A 23,486-nucleotide genomic window follows, 5' to 3' on the forward strand; every position below is an offset into this window, starting at 1 on the left:
CTCAAAATGTTTAAAAGTGTCTAGTTTTCGGACAAATATTTATTCGAAATAGAGCATATCTCACCCGGAATATTTTCATTGGCATTTCTTATTTAACGCGTAGTTTAAAACTAGAAACATGATGGTTTCAATCGACAAGAGAGGCTTGTATAAGCTTATAATTACATGTTATAAATAAGCTTGTAAGCATGATGTAATATTATTTTTGGAGTAACATTTTGCCAGATTTATTACGTAATTTAGATATATAATTTATTTTGCTGATGATGTGCATTTGGCCATGGACTCGGTGGAGGGGATATATAGGAGGATTGGGAAACTGGCCGGTGTAAGTATAGGCATAATTATCTTGGTAGAAGAACGCATGTTACCGAGTGCTTATTTTGCTATCACGGTCTATATAGAAAACTCACCATAGGCAGACTAAATTGATTTTAAATGAATTTAGGGGGAGGGATCAGTGACGTAATGAGCCCAGAATTTTGAGGGGGCTAGACATGGAGTATAGCATATTTTTTTAATGAGAGCGAGAGAAGCGAGAGATCCAATTTTGTGATAGATTTTTACCATAGAGATATATAAACTAGTAATATTTTCTTTATGATTTTGACATAATATTCTGAAAATAATATCATAAATTATTTCACCAATCTCTTTCCTTTTCTCTTTTTTTATCGGTCGTGAATAATTGGGGGGGGGGGCCTTGCCCCCCCCCCCCCCAGCTCCCCAGATGTAAGCCCCTAGGAGGGATAATCAAAGTTGAATAAATGGGAAACGTATTGAAAATAATATAATATGTGGTTCAGTAACATAAAAATTGCATTTTTGTTTTATAGATATTTTATATGCTCACAAGGCCCTAGTGATGACTCCAAGGCCTAGTGCTGCTACCCTCTACGTTCGCTTTGTTATATGAGCAATGGCAAATTAAAGCAGCGCCAGATTTAAGAAATGAGAGGAGCATTTTCGTGAACTTTTCTTCCAAATACAGGGGTAATTTAGAGGTAAGTGAAGATTTCTTACTCTTGAATTGCGCATGATTCGGCTCCCATAATTGGATTGGATATCATGAATATGGTATGGAATGATGATAAGTCTCTTATTAAATGGGTTTTTGGGTTTCTTGAATTGCATGCCGGAGTCGGGGAGTTCCTCCGCGCGGCTCGGACGAAGACGGCGAGACTCCCTTGCCTGAATATGGTCAAGTCTCGCAGGGCAGGGCCAGGGTTACCGGCAAAAATGCCAAGTTCTCGAAGACCAGCGTCAGCGATGTGCGTGAGATCCAGGCATGAGAAAGAGATTTAGCTGTTCAATATTTTTTGTGGACCCCTTTTCTACTTTACCCACTCACAACAGTACCTCACTCACTGTCCTCACACATATGCGATGCGAGGTTAACCTCGCTGCTCGCACAACAACGCATGTGATTTTGCAACGGACTGACGTTTTCATTCATCACACGAATGTGAGGGAATGAAACACGCCAAAACCTTTTACATTTATTCACTAAAATAATTTCAATCTATCATATGACTTAATTTTAAAAATATATTCGAAATTAGTTTTAAAAATGATTTTTTAACGCTTGCCTCCAAATCTCGGCCAGGCCAGGAAGCTCCGAAGATTCTTCAATACTGCGGTGATCATCATGCAAACAACAATCCAAAAGTGAATTTTTCCTATCTAACAGTCTCGATTCAAGTCGTCAGCGCATAACAGCTTGGAAGATTTTGTGGAAAAGAACTTCACAATCCAAACTTACCAATCTCCCCATGGATGAACTTGAAAGGCACCAAATTTTTAGTTGAAGACAAAAGAAAAGGAAAAAGTGGTTTATTTCTTTCAAAACAAAACCAGAAAAAACAGATCTATCAAAGCTCCAAACAACAAAAACAGACATCAAAGCTCCAAACAAACACTCAAAACAAGAGAAACAAAAGTGACACAAAAACTTGTACAAATCCCATCCCCATTTTCCAGTTATAAACACAACCCCCACCTGCACCCCTCACAAAAAAAAAGAAATGGATATTAAAAAACAAATGATGATAATAAAATTAATAAAATAGAAAAAAAGATTAATAAATACAGGACTCAGACCCATGTGGAAATGAAATATTCTTTCCTCTTAAGTTTTCATGTATTTTCTTACAAGAGTGAAAAATGAATGAACAACATAATTTTTGCATTTTAATTAAAAAGTCAACATTTATGATATTCCCCTTTCAAAAGCAAATCCAGTCTCCAAATATGAAACATGATTGAACAATCAACCGCCTAGACTCTTGAGTCACATAACCTTGGGAGGAAAAAATATTTTTGTGACAAAATGTATGTATTAAAATCAATATCAGAATAATAATCTACGGTACAGTGTATAATGACATCAATTTTCAGAAAAAAGCACAAGATTATCAAGTAACAAACAATTCAAGATGCAGTACAATTCAGCATGAACGAATCACTATCGACCGCTCCCGTCACCCAGCCCACTGCATCCGGCAGCTCGACTGCCAAGAGACCGGCGGTAGCCCACCGCATCAAGCAGCTAGACTGCCGAGAGACCGGCGGCGACAAGGGTAGCTTGCGGCTCTTATATCTGACCTGCGTGTTGATAGAATCGGCTCAAATATTGATATTTTGCAGATCATTAGTAACAGAAAGAGTATCCTTGTTTGGAAACATATTCTACTTACCATTACAAAAATTTGATCATTTACGCATCCAAAAATTTGATGAACTTTCACGCAGCGATATTTAGTCCATACAGCGTTTTAACATATCTTATAATTGAAGGTGGGATCCTATTTCGTTCATGAACGGTCCTCTTCCTATGACGTGCATCGGCGATGATCTCAGTAAGGCATCTCGAGTGGTTCTCTCCATCTGCTAACGTCAGGAAGAAATGCCTTTTGGATTGTGGTATTGATTTATTTTATTAGCTTGTAGATATAGTTCTGCTGGCTAGGATCTGGTGATATAACTTTCCTATGCAGGAGGTAAAAGCTATCATACAACAAATTTGAAGGGTCTTTAGTGTCGCCACCTTTGTGTAAGAGAGTTACAATTTATTCTGCTGTTTTTCCAGCATCCGGGTGGGTCCCCTTCAGTGAGCATTTTGGTGAATATTGTGGCCCTTAATCTATACCGTCATCTCCAGTGGCTGATTTTGATGTCTTTGCCCGGAGGATGTTGTTTTTAATATCTTTTGGTTTGATAGCTTTCATGTCAAAACTCGTGTCATATCTATCGGGTAGCCATGGGAACCAAATTCAACCAATTCAATTGTGAGAAGTCTATCGGGGATTGCTCAGAGTATTTTGATAGAAAGTACCGATCAGCTTCCTCCTTTGAGAACTGAGGTTTCTGTTGGGAGGAAAGTAACTTTCCTTCTGAACATTTTTTCGCGAAGTCATGGAAGTTACTCCTGAAAAAAATTTCCTGATGGGAAGTTAGTTTACGCTCGTCATTTCTTTGCTTTATTTTGTTTAAGAAGCTCACTGTTTTTACTGCTTCCTGAAACGCTTTCTTATCTTCTTCTTCTGTACCGTGTCTACCAAATGCTTTTTTCCGCAATTCATTCTTCTTTTTCTTAGCTTCTGAGAGTGTTTTTGGTACATGACTTTGGAACCGATTTCCTTTTCTTCATGTATGAATTCACTATTGCTAGACAGGACGATTGTTAGCAGATGTGAAAATTGCTCCACCGCTACTTTCGAAGATATACTTTCAGAACCTAATTAATTCAAAATGTAAGGGTTCGAGTATATCTGAAAGTTCATCGTTGTACTTTGTCCATACATGGCTTGTAAGGGATGGGACATCAAAACGTAAAGCATGGTTTTCACGTGAACATACAAGTACTGCAAAGACATGCACGAGAACGTAGAACAAGTTCAACGACATGTTACGTAATAAGTACAGTAGCACAATACAAACAGAACACAATAGTTTCACTGGAACAAAAGAAAAATATACTTCAGAACGCAGTAGTATTTATATGTTTCAGCAAAAACAAAACACGGGTAACCAGCCGGGTGGTATATGAAGAGTTCGCATTACCTTTACTTCGTATCGACTGACGACCTGAAACAGAGGTTGCACTTGAATGTCTTTAAATGGAGTTACATGTACATGTAGTTATAGAAGTCACATATAGTCCGGGCAGTAATCATGATATTGTCCAGGGGTAAACACACAGAAAAATAGATGTGAACGTGGCTAAAATCCAGATTTCAAGCAAATTTTTGCAGTGGCTTTTATGTAACCGACTGGACCGGCTTGCCGTAGTCTTATCGGTAATATGTGCATCCGGGCAGTAATCATGATGGTGTCCAGGAATACAATGTGTAACTATACTTTGTAGTACTAGTAGGGTAAAGCGCCTAGTATTCAGTCACTTATGGGCAAATCAATTTGTAAATCAAAACTTTTCTCTATTCGGATCGATTTTTAAACTTACAGAAAATAGGCCTACAGATTGATGGCTTTGATGCTGAAAAAGATATTCCCAAATTTAAAAGGAATTATATTATCAGTATTTGGTCATATGAGTTTTTCTTGTAAATTATCCTGAGTGCAACAGCCATAGAAACAAAATCTGACCAAATACTGGGCATGTTGCCGTAGACCTCTACTGATACAGTGGTAGGACAAGTGTGGTTGATATTCCTGCTAACGACTGGCAACCTCCTGCTCCCTCGTGATCATGGCTGGCACCATCCATTGCAACTTGACTCAGAGAGCGAAGTTGGCTCAGTCGGTAAAGCGTCTGCCTGTCGAACCAAAGATTGTGGGTTCGAGTCCACCCCAGGCGGATGACTGAAGCCAGTGCGTTGTGTGTAAACGTCTTTCCCCTGTTTCATAGATGCAGGCTATGTTACAGTGGAAAACACTCCATCCCTTGAATAGGATGTTAAATGGAAGTCCCCTGTAGAGGAGAGTCACCACCTTTGCACGTTTAAGAACCCACTGCACTATTCGTATAAGAGTAGGGGGAAACCCCGGTGTAGTGGTTCACCTGCACTCCCCCCAATCAGTTAAATATCGAGAGGAGACTCCGAGAGACCTGCAGATCACAGTGATTCAGTTTGCTCTTTGCCTCCCAGGCTCAGGTGACGCCAAACAAATAATAATAACTGACACAACTTTGTTGATATCAATCCCCTGTCATGTAGAGCACCCCCATGATGGCTTCATTTATGTCCTCTCCACTTATAGTAGAGGACTTCATGAATTTCCCATTTGACCTTTATGACGTATCTGACAAAGGCACAACATTGTGCTTTATCTGAGTTGTCAGTTGATTCATCCAAAGTAAGAGCAATTTAGTCTGCATTGTTCAAATCATCCGCCAGTACTATTCTTCGGGTAGAGGTGCTGCTGGATAATGGAATTTGTGTGAAAAGTGAGAGATTTTTTTCTCTTCTCTGTGAATATGGAATCACGATAACCTCATTCAAACAATCCTTCACTATTTCTGAATCAGAAAAAGGGTTTCTTCTTGTTACCCAGAACCGAGTCCACACACACGGAAGCTTCAGTTGCTTTTTGTTATTTTGGGGGAAAGATTCTTTCTCATGCATACTCCACTTTGTGGAATAACCTTCCTGGAGGTCGAGACTTATAAAAATCTTCTCAAAACTCTTTTTAAGTCACATTTAGTGTCTCAAACATCAAACAAATCGTTTGCTGGAAGATTCATACAAAGATTTCAATTGGTTTACTTTATAGATGATGTTTGAAGATTGAAGGTTTGCATGGTGGTATGAAGAAGTGATTTATTTTAGTTTCCCTTCTGTGTTCTGTGGGTACCCTTGTTCAAATCACCTGTGTTTGGAATCGTAGTGATGCTTTTTTAAATACGTTGTCCCTTTTTCCTGGAAAATGTTATTTTCGGCATCCACCTTTCCTTTCTTTGTAGAATTCGATGACGTCTTGATCTTCTTAACAGTGAATGTACCCCTGAGAAAGTCCGCAGGGTTCAACATGCAAAAATATAAGTCACGTTCATTAAAAATCAGATCGATTGCATGTGCGACTGTGTGTGTTCGTTTTCAATGAACATGATATCAAATCAACGTTCGATGTGAAATTCGTGCTTTTGATACAGCAATGGTACACGCCATGTGGGGCGCTGGCAAGACACCCATTAGGCTTAGCCTATAGCATGTCATCCATGCGATCAAGTTAGTTACTAGAAATTCATCCATAATGTGGTGCAATTGACTCGGGTCAAGTAGTCAATGGGCACCTGGTAGAATATTCCTTGAAATGCTTGATAGATGAATTTCTTGCTGAGGTAAATTAACATCGTACATGTAGCTTGGATTCACCATGATCCTTGATTGAAAGGCGCGAATCAAACTATTAGACCACGATGCTTCCACAAAATTTATTTGTTTAATTGTGACCTACATGTACATTGTATGTCATTAGCTAAGCTATTCCAGAGAGTGGGTCCAGTATATTAAATTGAAGTTCATGAGAAATTGTATAAAGTATTTTGTAAATGAAAGACGTCTGGTAATGTAGCCACTTAGAAATCTATTTCAGAGAAATATTTACCGTAAATAAAAAAAATGTAATTTGTTACATTAAGAAAATTGAGTCAGCTTGATTTATGTCTCCTTTAGATGATGCCATTAATGACGGTAAATTTAATGACTCCATGATTTTGATATTTTTATATTTATGCAGAGACAGAGCTCGTGACCTAGAAAACATGCCTCTCTCTGTTGAGTACTCAATCATCGATAATGGCGTCCTAACTGATTTCCTTTACATCAAGGACAACTGTGAACTTGGTCAACGATGATGGCATCATCCCGGTGGACTTGCTCTACATCAAAGACAAATTTGAACTTGGTCATTGATGATGGCATCCCAAAGGATTTCCTCTGCATCAAAGACAACTGTGGACGTGGTCAACGATGGAAGCATCCTGACAGATTTCCTCTACTTCAGAGGCAGCTAAGATCTCGGGTCAACAATAATGGGGTCCCAAAGGATTTCCTCTAAGCCAAGGACAACTGTGAACTCGGTCAACGATGATGACGTCCAACTGGAATTCCTCTATATCAAAGACAGCTGTGAAATCGATCAATGGTCATGGTTTCCCAGTGGACTTCCTCTACATCAAAGACTGAACTCGGTCAACAATGATGACGTCCCAACAGATTTCTTCTACGCAATGAGGTAAGAATTAAACCAGTACTCCACAATTCTAGAAATCTGCTATGCCAACTACCCTGTTAGTCATATGAACTATTGTTTTTATCAAATTGGGTAGGCCTCAAGGTAACTAACATTTTTCTCAACAATATTACGACGTGCAGCATAAGAAGACGTTCTCCCTACAATTACTGCAATTCTGTATTCAATTTTTAATTTCTGTGCAATATCAAAGGGAACTGCAGAAAAATAGATTACTGGTACCAAGAGACGTGAAATCATGAAGTTAAAATCGAGCCCAGAATAAAAAAAATTGGTATGAAATCCAACAGTTTGGTAAATGGTTTAGGTTCGGTTATTCTCGGAAAATACATGTAATGCTTGCATTTTCCTTGACTTGGATAAAATTTTAATTAGAAGATGTAGCAAACACATTTTTTGCATATTTTAATTTTACTAATTTATTTTTCAATTATAAAAAGAACCAAGATAAATTTTGAAGATATAGTACAATGAAGACAGCTTGATTTATGCCTCCATAACTTTATGATGCCATCAATGATGATTTTAATGAATCCATGAATTTGATATCTTTATGTTAATGCAGAAACATAGCTCATGGCCTAGAGAAGATTCCTATCCCAGTGGCTGTCCTCTACCTTAAAGACAACTGTGAACTTGTTCAATGGTGACGGCGTCCCAACGGATTTCTTCTACAGAAAAGACAATTGTGAACTTGGGTTATCAATTATGGTGACCCATTGGATGTCCTGTACACCAAAGACAACTGTGAACTCGGTCAAAGATGGTGGTATCCCAGTGGATGTCCTCTACGCCAAAGACAACTGTAAACATGGTCAACGGTGATGGCATCCCAACGGATTTCCTCTACATCAAAGACAACTGTGAACTTGGGTTACATCAATGATGGTGACCCATTGGATGTCCTGTACACCAAAGACAACTGTGAACTCGGTCAACGATGATGGCATCATCCAGTGGACTTGCTCTACATCAAAGACAAATTTGAACTTGGACATCGATGATGGCTTCCAAACAGATTTCCTCTGCATCAAAGACAACTGTGGACGCGGTCAACAATGAAAGCATCCTGACAGATTTCCTCTACTTCAGAGGCAGCTAAGATCTCTGGTCAACAATGATGGGGTCCCAAAGGATTTCCTCTATGCCAAAGACAACTGTGAACTCGGTCAACGATGATGACATCCAACTGGACAGCCTGGACTTCTTCTACATCAAAGACAGCGGTGAAATCGATCAACGGTGATGGTGTCCCAGTGGACTTCCTCTGCGTCAAAGACAACTGTGAACTCAGTCAACAATGATGACGTCCCAACAGATTTCTTCTACGCAATGAGGTAAGAATTAAACCAGTACTCCACAATTCTAGAAATCTGCTATGCCAACTACCCTGTTAGTCATATGAACTATTGTTTTTATCAAAATGGGTAGGCCTCAAGGAAACTAACATTTTTCTCAATAATATTACGACATGCAGCATCAGAAGACGTTCTCTCTACAATTACTACAATTCTGTATTCAATTTTAAATACCTGTGCAATATCAGAGAGCGAAGTTGGCTCAGTCGGTAACGCAGAGATGCCAACCCTCCCTATTTCATCGGGAGGCTCCCGAAAATTCGACCCAACTCCCGCCCTTACGATTACCATCCTTATCCTCCCGAAATTACGATTTTTTTGCATTGATCAAATTGGATTGGAAGTACATGTATCGTCTGCTAACTTTAGCATGTAGTAACTCCATTACGTTCACTGCTACTAAATTCTGTGTGAAAGGCAGACAAATACGGAGCAGTGAAAAGCTGGTGCATGTGATATGCCCAACGGGAATCCACTGTGCACCAGGCCGGTAGGCCCGGCTAGCTTCGCGGGGCGTGTGCGCTCGCGGCCACTGGATTTGTCGAGTCGTGCGGTGGAATATCGGTGTGTGATTTCGGCGTATTGATGGGTTGATATTGACACGAAATGGCGGAAAATCAACAAAAGAAGACCAAGAAATGGTCTCAGAAGTATAAGACTGAATACAGTCTCCAGTACCTGTGTATTCGGAAGTCGGAAAGAGGAATTTACCATGCATTTTGCACAATTTGCAGCGTGGACATTTCAGTTGAGCACGGACTACGGAGGTCGTGATGATATTCGGAAGCACGTCGTAGGGAGCAAACGGCATACGGACATTGCGAAGACGAGATCTACGAGCTCCACTAGTAGTAGTACCCTGTTGACTTATTTCACCAAGCAAGGGACCAGCGAGGTGGAAGACGTTACCCACGCTTTAATAATAGTAAAGAGGATAATTCCTCATTATTGTTGAACAGGTACTTTTCTTCTATTGTCCCCTCATTTTTTTTTACATGTAAAAATGCATATTTGATATTTTTCTTTAATTTTTATGTTAAAAAAATGGGAACAATGTTTTTTTTAAAACATGTGAAATGTTCCAAAATAAGGGTCAGATTGCACCAGAGAGCATCTAGAAACCCAGAGCTTCCACGGCCCTAAGGCGGCGACTGGACCCCGGCCGCAAGGGTCGAGCGCTCCGCGCTCGAGATGTGCGCTACGCGCACATAATTTGGTGTCGGTTGCAAATCCTTCCTAATTCTGATTTCCAAAAGTTGGCATCTCTGGTAACGCGTCTGCCCGTCAAACCAAAGATCGTGGGTTCGAGTCCACCCCGGGCGGATGACTGAAGCCAGTGCGTTATGTGTAAACGTCTCCCTTGTTTCATAGATGCAGGCTATGTTACAGTGGAAAACACTCCGTCCCTCGGATAGGACATTAAATGGAGGCCCCGTGTAGAGGAGAGTCACCACCTTTGCACGTTAAGAACCCACTGCACTATTCGAATAAGAGTAGGGGGAAACCCCGGTGTAGTGGTATTCCCCCAACGAGTTATAATGGGAGGAGAGACCTACGGGTCACAGTTCTGTGTGCGCGCCTTTCTAGGCGACCCAGATTGGCTGGCTCCTCAAAAATGCGCCTTTGAATGTCTTTGACAGATATATGGCGCTATACAAATGCTGTGCTTCATCATCATCAAAGGGAACTGCAGAAAAATAGATTACTGGTACCAAGAGTTGTGAAATCATGAAGTTTATATCGAGCCCAGAATAAAAAAAGAAGTTGGTATGAAATCCAACAGTTTGGTCAATAGTTTAGGTCAGTTATTCTCCAATTTTCATCTAAAAAATACATGTAATGCTTCCTTGACTTGGATAAACTTTAAATTAGAAGATGTAGCAAACACATATTTGCATATTTTAATATTTATTAATTTATTTTTTGCAAATAAATCATTATAAAAAGAACCAAGATAAATTTTGTAGATATAGTACAACTGAGACGGCTTGATTTATGCCTCCTAAACTTTATGATGCCATCCATGATGATGGTGATTTTAATGAATCCATGAATTTGATATCTTTATGTTAATGCAGAAACATAGCTCATGGCCTAGAGAAGACTTGTGTTGAGAACTCAGATTGATGATGGCGTCCCATTGGCTGTCCTCTAAGTCAAAGACAACTGTGAACTTGGTCAACGGTGATTGCATCCCAACGGATTTCCTCTACATCAAAGAGAACTGTGAACTTGGGTTATCAATGATGGTGACCCATTGGATGTCCTGTACACCAAAGACAATTGTGAAATCGGTCAACGATGGTGGTATCCCAGTGGATGTCCTCTACGTCAAAGACAAAGTCTGTGAACTTGGGTTATCAATGATGGTGACCCATTGGATGTCCTGTACACCAAAGACAACTGTGAACTCAGTCAACGATGATGGTGTCCCAACAGATTTCCTATAGATATGTCAAGGACGACTTTGAGTTATCAAGACTGAATATTGGCAGGAGTCGTTAACACATGCAGGTAAGAATGATACTACTAACAAATACACAAAGATGCCAACCACTAGTACCCTTTTTAGTTGATTGCAATGTGTATGTACTCAAAAGAAAATGTGTCGAGTATTTTGTTAATTGAGTCCTTTTTCATTACCAAAGAATTTGCCTATTAAAGTAAAATCTCTTAGGAACAAAGATATCTGTCCTACCTACATGTAGGCGAAATTCAGAGTAGAAGATGTAAACATAAAATCCCCATTGAGAAGATGTAGATAACACACATGTATGTTTTGCATATTCTAGTATGAAAAAAGCTTTGACTTGGGCAATTATTTGACTTAAGGAAATCTGACTTGTATGCAGACTGTAATTTATCTGACTTGTATGCAGACTATAATTTAGGTCTTCTTTTGAAATTCAATTTATTTCAATAACATTTATTTTACAAAAGTTTTACACATAATGGAGGTAATGTTTTTATGGAGGGAAACCATCGAAAACTCCAATCTCTAGTATCAACCACATGCATCCAACAAACAAGATAGCCATGTGTTTGGAGAATATTCATGGTTGGAAGGAATAAAAACTTTTTTTTAATATTCAATGAGTGAAAAAATGTACCTGTTGATTCACCATGTTTACATCCCTTGTGACTTATTCTGAAAGCACCTAGTGACGTTAAATTTTTACCAACATTTAATCCTTTGCCAATTGAAACCAGTGGCCCCAGTACAAAACCTAGCACAGTTTCAGAATTCAGTAGGCAGCGACTTGGGTAGAGTTTCATTAACTAGTCAGTATGAACCATCTCTCCTTTTCTTTACTACTATTGTCATCTTTAAAGGATGGACGTCTAATGCCAGACTTCAACTACCAGGAGCCTCCTATGATCTTTGAATGTAACATTGCGTGAAGGTGCTGGAGGAACTGTCGCAATCGCTTCATACGGAACGGCATCAGGAGAGACATGCAGGTGTTCCATAGTCCTTCGATGGGATGAGCTGTTGGATGTAGGATGCAGGATGTTCCCAGAGGCTCTTTTATAAATATGAGTAAGTACAATAACGAATCAAAAGGAAGATCTAATCATTAATGATGTAAAGACCTGGTCCTAGTGCATTTATTGAAGCAGATAGGATGTAAAATGTAAAAGAAATTGTGCCATCTTTTGGAAAACGCTATGCTCTTTCTATCAAGCATCCATTCACTGTGATTTTCGCCAATTTTGTCCATTTCTGGAGCGAATGAAAACGAATGAAGCCACCCCTGAAATTTTGATCCTCCATTCATCCCTTATGCATACGTTTTGTGTCCATCGGCCACGTAACAATCAAAGTGTCCACTTGTTAAATATATCACCACAGGTACAGTGTTTAATATACATGTACCCGGCAAACACCCAGTAATAATGATGAGACATATTGCAAGGAAGTGAGTAAATGGTTATATCCATGTGTTATTTGAATCGGCTGGCTCATTCCATTTTATTACAGGATGACATAAAACCCATTCTACCACAATGACCCCCCCCCCCATGATTCGCTTCGTGCACATGTTTTTGCTTGCTATGATTGGCTGGTAGAAATGTATTACATAACAATGGGTGACTTTGTGCAATGTGTGTGATTGGATCAATGTCTGCAGAGGGCAGAGCAAAATTTGTGGTTATAAGAGTGGTTGGGTCATAAAAGATTGTAACTTTGATGGTTCATTTGACCTTACAAGTTCACAAGGAGATGCTCTTAAACTTCATTTCATCCTGAGTACATCAACTCGACATAATTATCATGGTCACGACGGCTGAAATTTTACGTTTACAAGCGTCTACATGTTTGGCCGATATAGCCTACATGTATCAGCCTTACGCGAAGAGTTGTACGAGGACCTAGAACCAGAACCTCATTCATTGATATTCGGACAACACATTTCATTTTGCAAGAGCACATGGCGACATCCGAAGTTCCCTCAATCGAAGGTACGTAAAGAAAAAAAAATGTGATACTCTATTTATTTATTGCGTAAATATTGAATCTGTCTCTTTATTCATTAATGCATTATGAGAAGATGAATTTGTATATACTTTCTTTTAATTCATGTTACACGTATCTTCATTCTATGACTCATGATATCGGAATACGTATCAATTTTAGTGACATTAATAATGTTTATATCTTTATAAAAAAACAGATTGTGACATTGACGGGTCGCCGGGAAACAAGAACTTCCCCGTCAGTAGAGCAGCCAGCTGCAAGACCATCGAACCAAACCTCCACAGTAGACTACACACAGCAAGATTTACCCTCAACCAGTGGCCTTCCACCCTGACGACAAGGCGGGAAAAGAAAGTTCAAGCCCAAGAACGGTGGAGCCTCGTCAGCCCGAGCCGCCAGCGACGAATGCCCTGCCATCGTGCCAGCACGATGGTATCATGAATGAACTGCTTGATGGGACTAATGACAGGGATTTTGTGAGGGTTGTCTTCAATGCTCCCAGTTGGGCAAACCCATTAGTGTGCCCCTTGTAAGGCGAGACCTGGGGCCTGTTTCATAAAGAGTTACAACTGTTGTAACTTTGCCATTATGGCAACCACCATGGTAACCTTGATTTTGATTGGTTGCTTAAGCCCTGTTGCCTTGGTAGTTGCCATAAAAGCAAAGTTATAACAGTTGTAACTCTTTATGAAACGAGCCCCAGTTAGACAACGATGCATTTACTGCCAAACTCAAAGCCTCCTTACAATGGCATGAAGAGGTTTCATTGGATGAAAATGTGTCGCTTAACATTATGCCTGAAGGAGGTAAAAACTCCAAAACTTACCTAAATCTATTAAAAGGAAAGACTCCTCAAAATGAAGAACATCATTAGGATAAAGAATAGGGGTGATGATATAATGTGTTATGCACGGGCCATTGTAACTGGTATAGCTAGGATTGAGAATGATGAAAATTGGAATTCAATACGGCAGAGCTATGAAAGCAGGCAGAATAGGCTAAACAATTACACAGAGAGGCAGACATGGCATTGAGGATATTCAAAAATTTGAAAATACAACTCGGATGCAAAATTACAGAGTATTTGTCATTTCCAAGAAGAATTTAAACAGTATCATTTATTCTGGACCTGACGACAGGCAACATACCATTTACTTGTATTGGCACGATGATCACTATGATCTTGTGACATCACTCAGAATTTTTGATGGAGAAGGAATAACACGATTATTGTCAAAAGCAATGTTGATATTTTAAGGAGATGTTGCTTGAAATTCCGCACACTCTGTCAAGAAATCACAGTCAATAAGGCAGTGGATAAGGGGGATACGGGCGTTGACCCCTTCGAAAATTGTATCACTATCGCCACTGCATGCAATCTTGTTTTTCGGTGTAACTTCTTAATTCCACGTTCCATCGCCGTAATTCCTCCCAGAGGCTACTCACCACAAGACAAGCAATACAATATTGCAATACGATGGCTGAACTAGGTCAGCCAACAAGAATATGCCTATATTCAACATGCTAGGAAAGAGGGAGAGGAATGGGTTGGACCTTATAAGGTGGATGGGTTTTGTCGGGACAACAAAACTATATATGAGTTTCATGGATGTTTTTGGCACGGTTGCCCAAAATGTTACCACCGAAACACACCCTGTGGACGTGATGGTCATTTGAAATGTATGGGTGATCTATACTTGGGAGACTGTCTAGAAGGAAAGATACATCAAATCTCTCCTTCCCGAGTACAAACACGTGACCATGTGGGAATGTGAGTGGAAATCATTTGAATCCACGTTGTCTGATGATGATTTGAAGTTTGTCAAACCTTATACCCGATCCCTCTCAATCCCCGCAAAGCCTTTTATGGTGGGTGGACCAATGCCAATTGCTTATATTTTGAGCGTACGTGTGATGAAAAAATCAGGTACGTTGACTTTGCGTTTCTCTATCCCAGTAAAAACAAGTATGGTTCTTACCCAATAGGACATCCATACATCATCAACTCAAATTTTAGGGATATTGCCGAATACTATGGGTTGGTCATGTTAAGTATTACCTCCCCGAAATTTGCTCCATCCAGTCCTACCGGTAAAAGTGAATCTTAAGTTGATGTTTCCTCTTTTTCTTCAAGTGCGCGGAAAATAGACAACAAACTTTAAATTGCAGTCACGGCCCACAAGAACGAATGCTCCGCAGTACTTGGGTTACCCTTGAACTTACAAAGGCTATTGAAAAGGGGTATAAGGTCAGGGAGATTGAATCTGTTTGGTATTTTCCAAGGCAAGCACAACACAACTTTGAATAAGGTACATGTACGGTGGGTTTCTACCGATTACATCGATAATTTCCTGAAGATTAAATAGGAGGCTTCCGGATGGCCCAAATGGTGTAAGAACGGTGAAGAAAAGACACATTATGTTAGGGAATAATGAGGGAATTTCCTTTCAACCCGAGAAAATTGTTATAAATAAAGTGCTGCGGTCTCTTATTAGTAAACTTATAAATGTTAAATTTGTTTTGGGGCCGTTTTGGAATGAGGAACAATCTCCCAAGCGTACAAGTTACAGAGAGCCCCAAAGACTTGTATACGATGTTCACCTCAGATGAAATTGTTGTCACAGATCTTAATTTCATCGCTGATGATGAGGTAGCCGAGGTAATATTTATCAAGAAGGAAGAGTTTGAAGAGATGGGAGGGAAATGTAATGCAGCCATTTCTGCCTTTACTACCGTGCAGGCTCCCTTGAAATTATATGATGTAGTTGATCGTTTAGGGGAACGGGTGTTGTACATGTATATCGATACCGATAGTGTCATTTACGTTGAGCGGTCCGGGGTGTCCCCATGATTGGCAGCCTGAACTAGGTGATTATTTAGGAGAGTTAACCGATGAATTGGATGGTATGCACATAACCACATTTCTTTCAGGGGGGCCAAAAAACTATGCTTACCAATTTAAACAATGGATGGCAAGATGTGTTGTAAAGTCAGGGGTATCACACTCGATCTTTGACAATGGTCAGCTTATCATTTCCACACAATGAAAAATATGATCCAGACGATGGAGACAGAGGTTGAACACAAAATCACTGTCACTGATAAGTATCAAATAATGAAAGATGCAAAAAGGAAAAGGATCGAGACAGGGGAGCCCGTAAAGATTATCGGGTAGTGTATGACAAACGATTGTCATACCAGACAATTTCACTCTCCCATGATATGGTTACCTGACTTACCTCACCCAGGCCAGGTGTAAAGAAAAAAAAAGAATTAAGTCTGCATTGTGGTTCGTGTATATGGTATGTTTAGAAGACTTTTTTCTTATTATTTGTATTTTCTCCCATTCTATCAACATGTCCACTGTAAGAGGTGATGCAGGCAATGTTCCACGAGTGCAGCATCGAGTCAAAACCGTATTTTGTGTTGTATTTGTTACTTTGATGCTAGCACTCTTATCTGTTACCTCACATTCTCTGGAGAAGAAGCACTTAGAAAACTTAGCACTTTTATCTTAGCAAATCACGATCCAATCTCTGGGCATGCAGACTTTGCATATTTCATGCGGTCGAATCGATCCTTTCCAAATTAGTGGATGGACAAATTGTTCATGGTTCTAATGTCGTAGATATGATATATGATGTATTGAAGGGACGTAAAGCGTCAAACCTATTAGGGTGGCAACATTTTCTTCGTTTATTGATTGATACTAATGTACCAGAATCTTTGCTTTCAAATGTTGAACGCCGTACTTTTAATGAAAGAAATTAGGAGCGAGACTTCTAAAGAAGCAACAGATTCTCCAGGTTCCTCCAAAATATAACCACTTACAGCGTACACCCGTTTTAACCAGTTCTGTAAAACTTAGTATTGGTACTTAACCAATAGTAAAATGAAAGTACACCAAAAGAAAACAGGTGTCTCATTCTAAACGTTCTAAAACTCCAGCTTTGAAGTGGGAAAGCTTGTAGGTCATATATAGCCTACATGTACTGTAGACTGAACTTTAAAGTTTCAAGTTTGACTGTCAGATGTGATGATCAATGTATGAATATTCAAATTGTTTCGTGTATACATTCTCTTGTATTACTTATTGTTATTGTAAACCCACGCTGAGTGAAGTACGGACACCTTAATCATAATGTACGGAACTTTTAATGATGTTATCCGGGGTGTCAGTTAAAGTTAATTTGTTAAGAATGCATAACCATAACCATTATCCTTATTTTTATTCAAGGGTAACAAATTATATAAACTATATATGTATAAGTGTAACCGTTTTTTTCTGGATAAGTTCTTGTAACTTTTCACCCGTGATAAAACCAACTTGGGTTCTATTGTATAGAAATATCAATTTGATTCTGATTGTTTTCATTGATAAATGTATCATGTATCCTGAATCTGTCCCATATAAATGTGAGGCTGAAAGAATGACACAGAAACGAGAAGAGTTAAAAAAATATGTAATATATCAGAGTATATTCATGTGTTCAAATATATAAATTTGCAAATGTACACAATAAAAAGAAAATCAATATGAAATGACATACACTGTAGTACCAACTTTTCATGCAGTCTTTGTTTAAAATGTGTCTACGTTAATCTAAGATTTTGACCATTAGAGAGAAAGAGAGAGAGAGAGAGAGGAATGCATTGAGATGGAGGGGATTGATAGATGGATGGATGGATGGATGGATAGATGGATGGATGCATGCACGGACAGACAGACAGACAGACAGACAGACAGACAGACAGACAGACAGACAGACAGACAGACAGACAGACATATAGATAGATAGATAGATAGATAGATAGATAGATAGATAGATAGATAGATAGATAGATAGATAGATAGATAGATAGATAGATAGATAGATAGATAGATAGATAGATAGATAGATAGATAGATAGATAGATAGATAGATAGATAGATAGATAGATAGAAGGGAGGGAGGGAGGGAGAAATAAAGAAGTGGAAAAGTAAAGGCACGCAGAGAAAACAAGGGGGCACATATTTACAATAGAATGATAATAACTTATAATAATAAATTGATTAAACAAAGATTCAGAAGGGAGTACGAGAGAGAGAGAGAAACATTTTCATATGATTTACAGAAGCATCTTTGGGGAAACCCAATGACAACTGGGTTGGTCATGGTTATCTATTAATGAGAGCCGATGGAAACCTGTTACTGCATCTGGTAATCTATCAGCTGGAAAAAACTACTAAGGAATAATACTAGTTAATGTACTATCGGATTTAACCACACTTTGAATTTGTAAAGCATCCATGCTGAAATAGGGATGCATAATTACGCACTCACACGCAGGCGAACTGTTCCAAGGACCCCGTTTTACAAACATTTGTAGTTCCGAAGCCCGTTCCGAGGACCCTCCTTTTTACAATTAGCCCGCTCCAAAGCCCTTGTTTTTTGCCTCACCTGGCTGCGGCACATACCTACCACTTTTGTGGTTGAGTGCCCCCCCCCCCCTTGGGGGTTTTGGTCTGGCCTGCATAGCAGAGCAAGACTATAGGTGTCACTTTTCGGTGGAGGTGGCGGCGACGGCGTCGTCAACATTGAAATCTTAACCAAGGTTAAGTTTTTGAAATGTCATCATAACTTAGAAGGTATATTAACCTAGTTCATGAAACTGGACATAAGGGTAATCAAGTATTACTAAACATCCTGCCTGAGTTTCAGGTCATATGACCATTGACCAAGGTCAAAGGTCATTTAGGGTCAACAAACTTTGATAATGTTGGGGGTATTTGTGGAATTGTCATCATAACTTTAAAAGTTTATAGATCTTGTTCATGAAACTTGGGACATAAGAGTAGCCATGTATCCCTGAACATCTTGTGTGTGTTTCAGGTCACATGACCAAAATCAAAGGTCAATTAGGGTCGATGAACTTTGGCCGTGTTGGGGGTATTTGTTGAATTGGCATCATAACTTAGAAAGTTTATGGATCTACACATGTAGTTCATGAAACATAGACATAAGGGTAATCAAGTATGAATGATTGTTTTGCACATGTCTTAGGTCACATGATCATGGTCAAAGGTCATCTTGGGTCAATGGACATAGTATTTTATTATCATATGAGTGTTTTCTTTTGTGAATATTATTTAATAGCTGTTTTCAAAGTTAGCACTCCTGCTATATCGAATCGCATAATGCAGGTGAGACTGCCAGAGGCGTTCCACTTGTTTTTGTAAGGGACTCTAGAAGCAGTAGAAAGTAGAAGTATTTAAGGGAAAATCATCTGTCAATTTCCTTTTCCACCTACATCTCAATTTTTACAGAGCCCTACTGCTGAATGCAAGGCTACCAGATGGCAAGGATGGCAACGTCACATCTTTCTAGAGGCGATGGATGGCAACAGATACAATGTCTTCAGGATCAACAGGAGGTTGTGACAGATAACAAAGATTGCATGGAAGGTGCTTTCCTTGTGCTTGTTATTGATCCCTTCCAAGAGAACTTCCAGTATTGCGTTCAAGACCAGGAGGTTTGAGATCATGCCTTGCAGCTCCAGATCAACAAAGCCTGTCGCACACTACACAATCTTTTAGCGATCCAATTTTTGGAGAAAAAAATGTAATAGCGTTCAATCTTAAAAAACTTTATAACTTAGTTTATTAACAAATATCAAAATTTCAATTTCAATCAACAATGAGCCTCCTTTGAAGGAATAAAAGCGAATTCAATTCCAAATTGTAGCGATGTCATACAAATCTTACCATCAGCTACAATTTGAAGACAGTTTTGATTTTACTCAGACAATACAGCTTGCAGTGAAACAATATTGTGTTTTTCATGTTCCTGGCATTATTACAAATTTCTTCTAAAATTATTTTACTTTTTTTAACTTCCATGTTTAATGCAAATATATGATGTTTTAAAAAATTGGGTCGCAGATGGATTACATAGTGTGCGGTGGTCTTGACAGAACATCAGAGATCAAGATTGAAACCATGAGACCACGGGGGTGTTTCACAAAGATGTAAGTATGACTTAGAGTCGCACTTAAATGCCGAGTTGCGTGCGGTATAAAAGGCATGACTGCATTGGTCAGATCATGCAAAGATGATGCACACTACTGCAAATCAATCAATAAGATTGCGTGTTGCATATCTTGTACGCGTCGGTATTTAAGTGCGACTCCAAGTCATACTGAAATCTTTGTGAAACAACCCCAGCTTTCATAAAGGACAAGTCTACTGCAACGAAAAGTTAATTTGTATAAAAAGAAAAAATCAAACAAGGATAATGCTGAAAACTTTACCGAAATCGGATGTCAAACAGGAAAGTTGATACTTAAGTTTTGCTTAATTTCACAAAACAGTTATATGCACATCCTGGTCGGTATGCAATTGAGGAGACTGATGACATCACCCCTCAATATTTCTTATTTTATGATATGAGTACGAAATATTTTTATTTTCTCATTACAATGTGAAAGAATGTTTGAATTCTCCCAGAACATTGAGAATTGCCATTGGTACAACCTATTTCGATTCGATGAAGAGTTTCCTTACAAACACCTGCAAAAAAATAAAATATGGTATAATTTGTACATCAAAATACAAAAGTAATAGTGAGTTAGTGACATGAACTCTTGTGCAGTGTATATAACTGTTTTATGAAATTATTTTGTATCCGATTTCAAAGGAATTTCAGCATTTGGCTTGTTTAATTTTTGTATCGCCTGCATAGCAGAGCCAGACTAAGCACCACTTTTCCGACGGCGGCGGCGTTGTCAACATTTAAATCTTAACCAAGGTTAAGTTTTTGAAATGTCATCATAACTTAAAAAGTGTATGGACCTAGTTCATGAAACATGGACTAAGGGCAATCAAGTATTACTGAACATTCTGCTGAGTTTCAGGTGAACAAGGTCAAAGGTCATTTAGGGTCAATGTACTTGGACCATGTTGTGGGGATGAACATCGAAATCTTAACCAAGGTTAAGTTTTTGAAATGTTGTCATAACTTTGAAAGTGTATGGATCTAGTTCATGAATTTTGAACATAAGGATAATGATATAACACTGAACATCCTGAGTTTCAAGTCACATGGCCAAGGTCAAAGGTCATCTTGGGTCAACGAACTTTGGCCATGTTGGGGGTATTTGTTGAATTGCCATCATAACTGTAAAATTTTATGCATCTAGTTCATGAAACCCGGACATACATGTAAGAGCAATCAAGTATCACCAAACATCCTGTGCGAGTTTCAGGCCACATGATCAAGGTCATAGGTCATATAGGGTCAATGAACTTTGCCCATTTTGGAGGAATTCGTTGAATTGCCATCATAACTTTGAAAGTTTATAGATCTACATGTAGCTCATGAAACTTAATAGACATAAGAGTAATCAAGTATCATTGAGCATCCTCCATGAGATTCAGGTCACATGGCTAAGGTCAAAGGTCATTTAGAGCCAATGAACGTAGTATTTCATCATATAATTTTTTTTTTTTAAATAACTATTCAATAGTTGTTTTTCAAAGTCAGCACTGCTGCTATATTGAATGACGTAATGCAGGCGAGACTGCCAGAGGCGCTCCACTTGTTTTCCATATTTACCTAAATCAACTTTTTCTTGGGGTTGACTTGTCCCTTTAAGGGGAAGACCACCCTGACAAAAAGTTTATCGTAAAAAATAGCCGAAAAAATGATATGAAAAATATTGAAAAAGGTTTTAGAAAAATCCATCAAAGAATAATAAAAAAGTTTAATTATTTGATTTGTGACGTCACATGCAAGCGGCTTTCTCCCATTTTGTATATAAAATCAATGAAAATCAATGAAATTTAATTTTCTCCAAAAATTGAAAATAGTTTCCACTGTACCTTCAGTATATCATTAGAGAATTCATTTCACACCCGTTCCTACAAAGAAAACAGAAATAAGTCATCTCGAACCATTAAAGAATTGAAATTAATGTATTTTATTACATAGCGTATGGAGCAGCTGCTCGTTTATTATTACAAATCCAATACTTAAAATTCTAATGTCTTCCTCTATCTCTAATGGATTTTCCTCAAATTTTCACCAATATTCTTTATTATTTTTTTTCTATTTTTTAAAACAAACTTTTCTTCAGGGTGAACTTTCCCTTTTATAAATGAAGGAACTTTGTCGCCAGATCAAAGGTCCGATCACCGTAGGAAAGCCTGTTCAATCATTGAAATTAATACTCTGCCAAAACATGTGAGCCAAAATGACTCATTTTTATGCCACCTTGCTGAAAAAATCTGAAGATCAATCATTCTCTTCTGACAAATATTATGTCATTTATTTATCTGTGTAACTTTGGACAAACATTCCTTTAAAAATCAAGGGTGGATGTTTAATATACATCCACTATTCTTCATTGAGGTGGTTTGTTGCAATATGTGAACATACTGAAAATGGTTGCAGAGTATTTGTTTCACCATAATTGAATAGGCCTTGATGGTGAAATGTATATTGGTATAATGTTATGCATTCAAGTGTACCATCTAAAATATACTTATTACTAGACCTGTATTTTATTGTAACTTGCATAAGGCTAAATGTATAAAAGTTACTTCAAAGAACCTCAAAATAAGGTATCCTTACATCTTTGGCAACCATTTGGGATCGCAAATGAAATTAAAAAAAAAAAAAAACAGGTGCTTATATGAATCATTTTGCACCAAGTAATCTACCCAAAATATAAGAGCTTGTGCAAAACATATTTCAGAATCAGCATGCATATTAGAACCCTTACAGTTGTCCATTCTTTTGTCTGTTCTCCAAAATTGTAGTATGGCCGAACAAGTTCTTTTTAGTTGCTTTCATAGATTTAAGCTTTCTTTGAAGTGATATTTACATACATTCTTGTACAGAAGGTGTAGCTTTCAGTGGCCTGTTGCATTGAAAGCATCATAACTCCATCTCGATGCCATCTCTATGGAAAGCCAAGCTGGTCAATACAATGAATGGACGAAATGCAGATGCATGGACTTTGTACCTGGAAAGCATAGTCTATTCATGAACGATTATTGTCTAGCTTGCCTTTCCATAGAGATCCCTTTGTGCTGGAGTTATGTCGCTTTCATGAAACTGGGCCCCAGGGTTGTTAATTTGATATTTCTCAGGATTTTTTGGCTCGGATTCTCAGAAGAGTTTTCAATTGCACCATGGTACAAAACCATGAATTATGCAGATTTGTGGAAATAATTCTTATTTCATTGCGTTCACTAAGAAAAGTCCAATTATAAGTGTAGACTTTTGACAAAAAGGGGCCCTAATTTAAGCATGATAATTTTTTAAAGCTACTTAAACGTTGGTTTTGTACCATGGTACAATTGAAGCCTTTTTTTTAGAAAACGGGCCAGTATCTATGTGTTATTTTAATGAAACATTGTGCAGTGGATTCATTATTCACAGTGCTGCCCT

General features: G+C 38.5%; 1 long non-coding RNA gene across 1 annotated transcript; it reads left to right on the forward strand.

Annotated features, from left to right (window-relative positions):
• Positions 1-907: 907 nt before the first annotated feature.
• LOC129257827 (uncharacterized) lies at positions 908-22,699 on the forward strand. Its single transcript, XR_008584194.2, has 6 exons — positions 908-1,004; positions 6,700-7,197; positions 7,781-8,552; positions 10,652-11,087; positions 11,907-12,114; positions 19,361-22,699. It is a non-coding gene; the product is annotated as an uncharacterized LOC129257827 (long non-coding RNA).
• The last annotated feature ends 787 nt before the right edge of the window (positions 22,700-23,486 follow it).

This window comes from Lytechinus pictus, chromosome 3 (genome assembly GCF_037042905.1).
Source record: "Lytechinus pictus isolate F3 Inbred chromosome 3, Lp3.0, whole genome shotgun sequence".
Taxonomy (NCBI): domain Eukaryota; kingdom Metazoa; phylum Echinodermata; class Echinoidea; order Temnopleuroida; family Toxopneustidae; genus Lytechinus; species Lytechinus pictus.